General features: G+C 45.6%; 1 long non-coding RNA gene across 1 annotated transcript; it reads left to right on the top strand.

Annotated features, from left to right (window-relative positions):
- Positions 1-1,290: 1,290 nt before the first annotated feature.
- Positions 1,291-5,170, top strand: LOC116067921. The gene is made up of 2 exons (XR_004109347.1): positions 1,291-1,370; positions 4,781-5,170. It is a non-coding gene; the product is annotated as an uncharacterized LOC116067921 (long non-coding RNA).
- Positions 5,171-10,884: the final 5,714 nt, after the last annotated feature.

Here is a 10,884-nt window from a genome sequence, read left to right as displayed (position 1 = left end):
CATGAACTGCCTAGAAACCAGGCAGGGTGTGGGTGGATCTTTCTTTTTTTTTTCTCCCTCCTTCCAAATGACGGATAATAAAGCAAATTGAGAGCAAATAATACTTATTACAGAGCTTATGGTGAAATGACTAAAGGGAAGTCTGATTTTTTTTTCCTCTTCCCTGGGGGTGGGGTCAGCAGACTCTAAGTTCTGGAGTTTATTGGTGACCTGGGGCTTCCCAAGCAGGGAAATCAGGTGCACTTGCCTCACATGGGCCTGTTCAGACAAACACTTATGTGTTCTACTTTGCTTATTGTTTGAGACGTGGTCTCACCATACTGCCCAGGTTGGCCTTGAACTCATAATCCTCCTGCTTCAACCTCCACAGTGCCTTGCACTATGTAGAACAGACACTTGCCAGGCAAAGTGTAGGAAGGGCTGGGAAACAGATTGTGTTGACCTTTTATAGATAAGTAGTCACAGTAAAAAGAAGCACATTAAATAGACACATATTCACAGGCTTTGGCAGGCATACAGGGATGTGAGGGAGTTGCTCAAGAGAGTATGATAGTAAAATGTTCAGGCAAATCAAAGGAAAGTGTGTAGAACCAATAATGACTTCTATAACTGCCTAGGAATACATCACTCAGAGACTTGGTCATGTTAAAAAGAAAAAAGAAAGAAAGAAAGAAAGAAAGAAAGAAAGAAAGAAAGAAAGAAAGAAAAGATGCACCATCATCCATGAGGCTCACAAGGGCATCTGGCAGGCACCAAAAAATGTGGGCAATGAGTTGGAAAAGAGATTAAGCCAGAGACTCCTGTGCCAACACCTCTCTTTGGAGCAGGTGGGAGCTGCTAGCAGAGAGTTGGAGACGTGAGGAAGAGCATGAGGAAGGGTGGGCGTCATCGGTTAGAGATGGGCTATGCAACCAAATTCAGGAAGAAATCAACCAGATGCCTGCACTACCACTGAGGACTTGGGGGGTGGGGGGGGAGAATCGAGAGGCAAGGGAGTATGAGGCCCCATCTACAGGAAAGCGTGCCAAGAGGGCAGTCGGTCCCCTCAGTCCCTTCCTTAATTTCTTCCAGTTAATATAAGTGTAGAGGAGAGGAAGGGAGGGAGGGAGGGAGGAAGGGGGAGAGAGAGAGAGAGAGAAAGAGAGAGAGAGAGAGAGAGAGAGAGAGAGAGAGAGAGAGAGAGAGGAGAAAAAGAAATGCTAATTGAGCCAGGGACACTGACAGAAAGTGTCTTCATTGGGAAATTGCCATCTGAAGCCTCCTTGTTCCTTCAGAAACCAGGAGGAGAGAGGCAGAGGGAGCCTGACAGGAAGTGAGGATTCCAGACTTCAAACACAAACATTATGAAAAACAAGCAACATCTGCAAACAGTAAGTACTTATTTATATTTTATGGAGTGTGTGCTTGGGATTCTGACAGGTTTTTAAACAGAGACCATATTAAGCCCATTCAAAGGCGAGAATGTCCCTTTTAAAAATGCATTACCCCGCTGCTCGGGCAGGCAGGCTGGCTGCTGGCCTCAGGTGAGCCCTGACCCCTGCCGACCTGGTCTAACAAAACACACATGCAGGTTGGCAAGGGGGGCCGTTTAGCGCTTCTCTCTCAAGGTCATCGCAGGCGGGTGCTGGAGGGTTAGTATGCAGCAAGCTTTTCCCTCAGCTGACAGAGGCGCTTTGAACTTTTCCCTTCTGAACAAATAGGAAAGGGAACCAAGAGCAAGGAAACCACACTTCTCAGAGTGCTGAGAATCTGAGGAAGGAGCCTTCCACAGCTAAATAAGCTGTAAATAAATAAATAAATAAATAAATAAATAAATGGCCATCCTTGTCCCCAACAAATGAAAGACACCCCTCCTAGGCTTCCAGGGGCTTTGTGCATTTGCTGCATGTGAGAAACTTTAAAATAAAAACAACAGAATAAACCTTCTCTTTCTTCCCGCCTCCGAAGGATGAACCCTTTATTTTTGACAACAAATACGAGATGGCTGGCAGGTACCGTGTGCTCTGTTCCATGAAATATTTAGTAAGGCAATAACGACTCCCTGGACAGCTTAAGAAAACCACGATTATATTCAGAGAGAAAGCCATGAGCAAACAGAGCGGGCACAACACAAAGGAAGATAAGGGAGGAGCTTTCAACAGGACTTCCTGTCCAATAAGGCAACCAGGCTTGATCCATATGTTTTGAGAAAAAAATCAAAGTGTCAGAACTATCCAAAATGTCAATAGCTCCGGTAAGGAATATTGTCTAACATTTTCTATTACACCGTTCAAGAATTTGCCTCGCAGCGCAATTTGGAAGAAAAAACTCTTTCATTTCAAAAACACTCAAAAGAAAAGAAGGAAGGGGGAGGTAGGAAGAGGCGAACAAGGCACGTTTGAGGGGAGTGTAACACGATCGCGCTCGCTCCGGGCTCCCAACCGTCCTGAAAGCTGGGCTGATGAAAGTGCCTCTCCTCCACACCTCTCTGCAGTTCTTTCTTTCTTTCTTTCTTTCTTCCTTTCTTTCTTTCTTTCTTTCCAGACTCTCTTGCTGAGGCACTTCCTGGACAGTGGTGTAGAACAGAGCAGGCTTTGTGCACCAGGCCACCTGAGGCACAAGCCTTCAGCAGTCTTAATATTGCAATGATCCTAGTAAATGACTTAAGGGATGAGTGGAGGAATATTCCACTCATCTCGCTAGATGTCAGGTACCCCATCACAGGGTGGCCCACTTTGGAAAGACCTTGCAAGGCAGCAGAGAGACTCCCCAGGTGAACTACATACTGCTGCTTTGGCAAAATGTAAACAAAACACACCCACCCACCCACCCCCCTTTCCCCTGGGACTGGCCTGGCCTGTATCTGGATTGACAGAACTTTCTGGCTGTGCAGCTTAGGATTGCCTCTGCAACATCCTAGAAATTCTAGAGGGACAGACCATGCAGGAGCTGCTGTCTGTGCCTGGTGGAATCTTAAACAGAATGAAACAGGTCCCCAACAATCAATATTACCGACAAATTAATCTCTGCAAATAAACTGCTTTGCACGTCAAGGCTGTTCCAAGTATTCAGAATAATTGTGTCATGGAAGTTGAGGTCTTTGCACCAATTCCGTGGCATTTTTTTTCCTCCTGGGCAGTGACAGAAGCAGCAGCAGCAGCAGCAGCAGCAGCATTCAAGGCTGCCTGAAGGGATGGGGCTCAGAGAGTCAGTCCCCCAGTGGCCTTGACCTCCATCATTGCTTTAAGACTCCGAATGTTAAGGCACCTACCCTTTCTAGAAGGAATTGAGAACAGGCAGAAGTCATCTCAACTGCTCAGACTCAAAAAAAAAAAAAAAATCACTGGAAGTTCAGCTTCAGGGAGGCCTCTCAGTATCAGAATTTGGGTTCACTTTCCTTTAAGGAACAGAAAGGGCATGATTTTTTGTGACTTCCTAAATTCCTGAAGCTGTTTGAAAGGAGGCCAAAGAAAAGTGTTCCATACCCAGTCTACACCAATATTAAATCTTGGGACCCTATATACTATCTGATGAACACCACCCCCACAGGCAGCCTTCTGCTGTGCAGTCTCTGGCCCCTCCCCTCTTCTGTCATCCAGCCCTGAAGGATTAGCATGTGGAAAGCAGTGAGAGACAAGCTGTTGGGCGGAGATTCTGTTCCCACTGATCTGGGGTCTGAGCTACCTGGGAATCTCGAGGAAAGACTCTTCCCCCCACCCCGGAACAGAACATCGAAGCAGGAATCAGGAGTCGCCAGCTCCTAGTTGTCATTAGTATGTAAATTTTAAAAGCTCAGTCAAAAATATCAATACCTCCCACTTAATTTATTACTATATAAAGATGGATGGCGGTGAAGCATATCATTGATTTTCAGAGCTCTTAAAAAATGGCAAGGAAGAAAATAGTCAAAGACAACACAAAACGCTGTGTCTCAAAATTAATCACTATGCTTTTTAAACACACACACAAATGCACACTGTACAGCAGCCCGTATGGTTCAATCTTATTTGATTGCCTTTTCTGAAAATGAAGGAATGGAGCAGGTCATTTATGTAAAGAGCTCTCTCGCTCGGAATGGATTAGATGGAGCAGGTTAGCATGTTTACTGTATCGACAGCAGACTCTTAGGCAGCCACACTCCAGCCTGGCTCTTGAGAGGAAATCGAAGTGAATGCAGTCCCTTGGCAGAGCCAGGAAGGATAACCTATCAGTCCCCAGACCTCAGGCAGCCTGGCGGTTCACTCGACAGCCTAGACCAGGCCGGCTCCTCTTATTCTTTGATGTGGTAACATTGCCATCCTCCTGTTTGCTGTGTTAGAAGAGATACTCATGATCATGGAACCCATAAGTAGATTCATCACCAGGTTCTAGAAAAGCCAGTAACCTGGGAATTTCACATGTGTCTGAAATGACAAGGAAATCAGGGCCTGATCACCCCCTGTGCTGCTAAAGGGTCACTTCCCTGCACTTGACATTTTGAGATGTTTGCATTTATACAGAGGGGGAAGGGGCTGGAGAGAAGAGATTTTGAAGAGGGAGAGAAGACAATAAAAGTGCCGTTGGTGGAAGTCTCTCTTCCTGGTTTTTATTTGGATTCTCAAGTGTTTTGGCTCTGTGTCTTTTGAATAAACAGCCACCCGATTAAAGCAGTTAAAGCAGATGAATGAAAGTTGGGATGAAGCAGATGCGGCCTGAGGAAACGCTGCAAATTCTACACTCCCTAGAGGACCCACATTCCCAAAGAGGAGGAATATTTGTATTCTATAGCAGTAAACCCAGGATGTTTGTCTCCTCTTCCCAGAGTTCCGGGTCCTACCTCAAACCTCCTCAGAAGATCCTGGGAATGATGGGTGATTGCCGTGAGTTTGCTATGGACATCTTCTTATAAAGACGTTCTACCTGTCATCAGGCTACGAGCCACAGGCAACATTCCAGGTTCATTACACTGGAAATATGCAGCTGGTGGATGCCTCCTGTCCTGAGAACCCCAGCCTCCATTGGGGGTCACTTTCCAGGTCCCCTGCCATCAGACTGATGCTTCTGAATTATCCAACCACTACTGCAGTGAGCAGTAGCATACTTTTCCTCCTTGCTTGTTTATGAAAATATGCATCAACTTACTAGATGTCTTCTTGCTATAGTTGGATTTAATTCATTATCGTTCCTTTCAATAAAATCACAGGAAAACATGGGGATATAAATGTGCAGGCTAATTGCTTATGGAAATTCAGGGGCCGTCACTGGTATAAATTTACCCCTCACGAGAAAGACACAGTTGTGTCGTTATCATAGAATTTTACAACAATGTGTAATTACAGAGAGAAGCAGGTATAATTAGCAAGCCTTTCCACAAAGCAGGTAACATTCCTGGTTAAATATTTACAGCTACACAAACAGCCAGTAATAATGAGTTTTCTCAGCCACACATTACAGAGCATCCAACAAATATCCCGCCAAGTGGTCATTATCACTCCAGCAAGCGCTGCTTTGCCTTCTTGCCTGCAAGGATGCTTCTGCAGCGTCTGCAAGACAGGAATCCAGGCTGACGCCCTTGCTGCCTTGCAGTGGTAATGAAAACAAGTATGGAAGCAGGCGCTCTCCTTCTGCAGAGAGTCACAATTAAAGCTGCATATTTAGAGATTTAGGGACGACATCAGCCAAGAGCCCTGCGCTTAGGCAGCAACAAAACTAGCCCCCCTTTTTCTTTCTTTCTTCCTTTCTTTCCTTCTCCCTTTCTTCCTTTGTTTATTTATCTTTTTGTTGTTGTTGTTGTTGTTGTTTGTCTCTTTTTCTATCTGAAGGAAACTCACAGCAAATTGCAAAATGCCGAAAGCTGCCCACAGTACAAGCGACCGCCAAACAAGTCCACTGAGGGTCACCCAGATTTGCAGCTGTTGCACAAAATAAAATCAATGCAGCTCACTCTGGGCAAACACCCTCTGTGGCTTTTTATTACCAAATGATATGAACTTTGACCCAACCTGAACAAAATTTAATATTTTTCCCCCAAATATTTAAAAAACTCATTCTGGTGCTCGTGAGGAGTCAGAGAGTCTGCGAGCTGTAATTTGACATCTGAATTATTCCGAGGTTAATACGGAAAGCTATTCACAAGCTTATTTGGAGACGTGTCAATCAAGATATCACTTGTGCAGAGAAGATGGACTTGGGCTTAGGAGAGCAGATAGCTTTCAGGAAGCACAAAATAAAAGAAAGGCGGGCTCTGATGAATGTGTTACGTCTTCATTCCGCACAATGACATTTTTCTTTTCCTGAAAGAGAGCTAAGAGAGACTGTCTCAGGGATGTGCCTTTTTCCACACCTGTGAAAACATTTTAACGTTTATTAAAAGTGATAACCATAAACAACAAACATGGTATCGAAACTCGCCTCTGCTAATTTCAACCCTCTGATTAAGATTTTAAGCAACGCTTCTAAATTAGACTGTCAGGCTGCCGTCCTCAAGGCTGGGCCGGGGTTCTGATCCTGAGCAGGGTTGCTGGAGCAAGCAGCCTTTCCTGGTCTGCCTGTGAGTCTGACTGGCGCTGCTGACAGTCCTTTCATTCATTTCCACTGAATTGGGGGTGATTCAATTAGCCCTGATTGTCCACGAGCTGCAGCCCAAAATAAATCGGCTGGCTCTGCTAGCCTCTTCCTTACATAGTTCCCAGCTGACAAATAACAATGTTAATTACCCATTGTTATGATCTGAAAAGACATTCGCATTTTAATTATGCAAATGCAGAGCCATTTTGTTCAGATAAGCAAAAACTAAGCAGGCTAGTTTGTCCGAGGATGGCTGCATCCCTGTGTGGAATCTCCCTAGCATGTGTGATCTGTCAAGCAAGAGTGGACTTCATCTTTGAGCATCTCAGGGGTAACTTCTTTCTCAAGAGACAAAGAAAAGGACGTTGTCTTCCACATTCTGTTTCTCTGAGCATCATTCATGGAAAGCTGTGACTGCCAGTTTGCTTGGCAGTGGCTGCTATCTTAGGGGTGTCTATGATGAATGACTGGGCGTTCAGCAAACAAATATCTCTCGCTTTTATACCTATGAGAGCCAGAGACTCACCGAACATAAATCACAGTGTGAATCTCTCACAGATTCTTCAAATATGCCAGAAGCACGTTCTGCTACCAAAGTTCTATTTAGAAAAATCCTACAAACTGAAAAAATAAAATAAAATCAAAATTATCTTCCAAGGCTTTGGAAGAGAGAGTTAGCATGCAGAGGAGGTCAGGGGACAGCCATTGGGGGACTAGGTCTCTGTTATTTGCCTTTACATATGCCAGTTTGGGTTGTCTTCCAGGGACTACCCTTTCTGCCTTCCATCTTGATATAGGAACACTGGGATTATAGACCCATTCCTGGCTTTATGTAGAGATTGTCTCTTCTTCCTTGTTAATTGATGCCCACTATGGGCAGTATCATTTCCTAGGCTGAGCCCTAAAGTGTTTAAGAGTGAAGAAAGCTCACTGAGTCTAAGCAGCTGCTTGAGATCCTGCCTTGGCTTTCCTGAAGGGATAGGCTGTGATCCACAATTGTGAGCCGAAGAATCCGTCTCCCTAGTGCCTATTTCTTTTTGTTTCATTTTGTTTGTTTGTTTGTTTTAAATCAAGGTATTTTATGAAAGCAACAGAAATGAAATGAGGATATGTTGCTACAGGGAAATTGCTTAGTTACATGTGTGTGTTAGGAACTGTGCTTATCTGGATCCATGATACCATAGGTGCTAATGTGTTTACAGTACATTAATACTGAGAATGAACACACTCACTTCCACAGAGATGGTATAAAATACAAATCAGGTATTGTTTCTCTGCTATAAAAACAAACAAACAAACAAACAAACAAACAAAAAAACCCTTCAGAAGCTTCCAGAAGAAATTCAAAGTTTTTATCTAGCTCTGGATTCTGCTGGTGGTTCCATCTGTAGCTCAGTCAGTCACTGGGCTGTGTGTACCAGTCATTTGAAAGTGCTGGTACTTCTCGGCTCTGACCTCCTTACTTTCGTGGCTATGCTTATGCTGTTCCTTCCAACTGGACCTACTCTTCCCTTGCTTCTCTGACTTCTACTTAAGTCCTTTTCCAGGAAGCCATCCCAAGTCCCATGGGATGGAATCAGGGAACCAATTGTATTATGGGTCATTTGTATTATGGGTCATTTGTTCATTCATTCATTGTACCATCCAATCATGAGATCCAATATTAAGCAAGCTCCCTGCTCAGAGCACATCTCCTATCCCCCACCCTCACCCCTCGTTCAGAAGCTACTACATGATGTTTGATCCTCTCTCTCTCTCTCTCTCTCTCTCTCTCTCTCTCTCTCTCTCTTTCTCTCTCACACACACACAGAGGAAAGCATCCCCCTGAAGGTGGGCTCTTTCACCCAAACCTCCACCTATATGCTAGACCCATCTTCTCCCTTCCTGCGTGTCCCAGAGGAGATGGGTTGGCTCAACCCTAGAGTTACCAGTTAGGCCAGGCATTTGCTCAGGGATCATGAGCCCTTCAGTACAGAATTACCTTGTGTCCAAAGCCATCAGCCCTGGGAACAGCCTGCCAAATATTTGCTGAGAGTCCCTAACCTTTATCTTCCCTCCCACAGCCCCACAGGGGCTGATGAGCTGGGTAGTGGCAGTTGAATGGCAGGTCAAGACTCTTCCCCTCCTCCTTTCTCCCCACCAGTCTCTGGTGTGAAGGCTTGGCTGTAAGGCCAGCGCCTTGCCTAGTCACTCTTCATATTAAGTAAGGAGCCTGCGATGCTTTCCATGTTGACTCTGCTAACACCATTAATGCCCTTGGTGCCATCACTTTAATTTGTGCTCTTGAAGCAAACTGCTGTCATTGGCGCCACAATGGGAGGATGTTGCTTATATTCTCAGGATGGAGAAACAGCAGCCTTACTTACAGGAGCACTGGCAGAGATGGCTGCTCACAGCCAGTGGTCCAGGAACACCAACCCAAGATTGTGCATCTAGAAAAAGATGGGGGGGGGGAGGCGGGGGCTGTGGCATTTCCTCAACCATACTGACAAGAGGAATCACTTAAATAATCCACAAGACTTACACAAGGTGTCAGCAACATCATACACTCTTGGCAGGCAAAGTCCAGGATACTCGGCATAAGGTCAATGCTAACTAAGCAGCAATGGGCCAAGTGAGGAGCTGAGCAGAGCCTTAGACAGTCACCAGCCTTCTGTCTACCCTGTCTGCAATTTGAGGGTGGAGAGAAAGAAAAGAAAGCCGCCAGGTGGTGGTGGCACACGCCTTTAATCCCAGCACTTGGGAGGCAGAGGCAGGTGGATTTCTGAGTTCGAGGCCAGCCTGGTCTACAGAGTGAGTTCCAGGACAGCCAGGGCTACACAGAGAAACCCTGTCTTGAAAAAAAAAAAAGAAAAGAAAAGAAAGCCTTCTCTGGTGGCGGGTATGGGGCAGGGCCACTCCAGGAGGCAGAGACACTACCTATATGGCTGTCAGATGACATCAGAGTCCCAGTGAACAGTCTTGTGGCCTCTGATTGGCTGGGGACAGGTTTGCTTGATGAAAATACATCCAGTTAAATATGCTATCAGTTAAATTTGAATTTCTTAGAAACAACCTTGTCATAACTGGGTAGTATTCTATTACACATGTATATCAAAGTTTATTTACCCATTTATCTACTGATGGATAGATGGGTGCATGAGTTGTTTTAATCCACTGACCTCTATATATTGAGCTGGGAGGACCATGAGTCACATACTTTTGTTTGAAAACCTACATCAACCAACTGTGGATTAGTCAAGGTTGGAGGTGGGGAGCAGACAAGATAAAATGATGCCACACTCACAAATTCCGACTCAGCTCATTACAGCTATGGGAAGAGCCCCATCATCACCTCCCAGAAGCTGGGGAGCAACCCTCTGGGGACAAATAAAAGTAAACATGATGCTGAGGATAGTGTCCAGGCTTGCCACACCATCCCTGATGAAGGTGCAGTTGTGTCTGTGCTGAAGTGAGCAGAAGTGACTTGAGGACATCACTAGGGATGGGAAGGATTCAGCGTTTCCTGGGGTCTGGCTTCACTGCTGGGTAGACAGGTGGTGCCCCTTTGTGTGGGTGCTGCAGACCCTGGGTGGGGCCCAATGGACCTTAAGGGAGGTGCCCCAACCACTCTAATAGTGCCAGTACCCATGTCCTCTGGCATACCATGTGATACAAGATGGAGGATCCTAGAAAACTAGTGAAACCTCAGAATGGGTCCAAGAACAGGGCAATGGCAAATTCCCCATCTTTACTGAAGTCCCTTCAGATGCTGGCAGCCTGTCACCTCCCCATAGTGACAGTGGGATGGTTGGCTACTCCAGAACTGAAGTCAATTCCCAATTGGTCCAAAGGCTACATAAAAACACTTGCTGCTATGCAATACAGTAGATTTACACCTTGATGCTAGTATCCGGAATCTGTTTCCAGGATTGATGACTCTACCTCCCTTAGCCCCTCCTGGACCCCGGTTCTCACACCTATGGACCAAGGGGATCCAGACTTTCTCTGGGTGCTTTAAGAGAACCCCATTGAATGGTGTGCTCATTTCTAGTGAGCATAACTGATGTCTCTCTTCAGGGCATGGGAAGTTACCAAGGGACAGTAACATATGGACCATTGCAACACCATAGGAAAGAGGAGAGAAGAAAAGGGAGCTTACACAAAATAGAAACAACAGGACCACCCCAGAGAGCACACAGGTCCCTCAGGTCAGGAGGTTCTTGGGAATGAGAAAGGTAGCAAATCAACTGCCACTAACTCCCAAGTTTAGATCACCATCAGGGGCACAGGAAGGGTATATTGTGATTCCAAGTCCATCGATCGTGTGACATTTGACTGTCCTCCCTGTGTGGGGGGCTGAGAGCTGGAATCACATGG

This window comes from Mastomys coucha, unplaced genomic scaffold (assembly GCF_008632895.1).
Source record: "Mastomys coucha isolate ucsf_1 unplaced genomic scaffold, UCSF_Mcou_1 pScaffold22, whole genome shotgun sequence".
NCBI classification, from domain to species: Eukaryota; Metazoa; Chordata; class Mammalia; order Rodentia; family Muridae; genus Mastomys; species Mastomys coucha.
The sequence above is the reverse complement of the archived record's forward strand: the minus strand, read 5'-3'. Positions and strand labels throughout refer to the sequence as shown.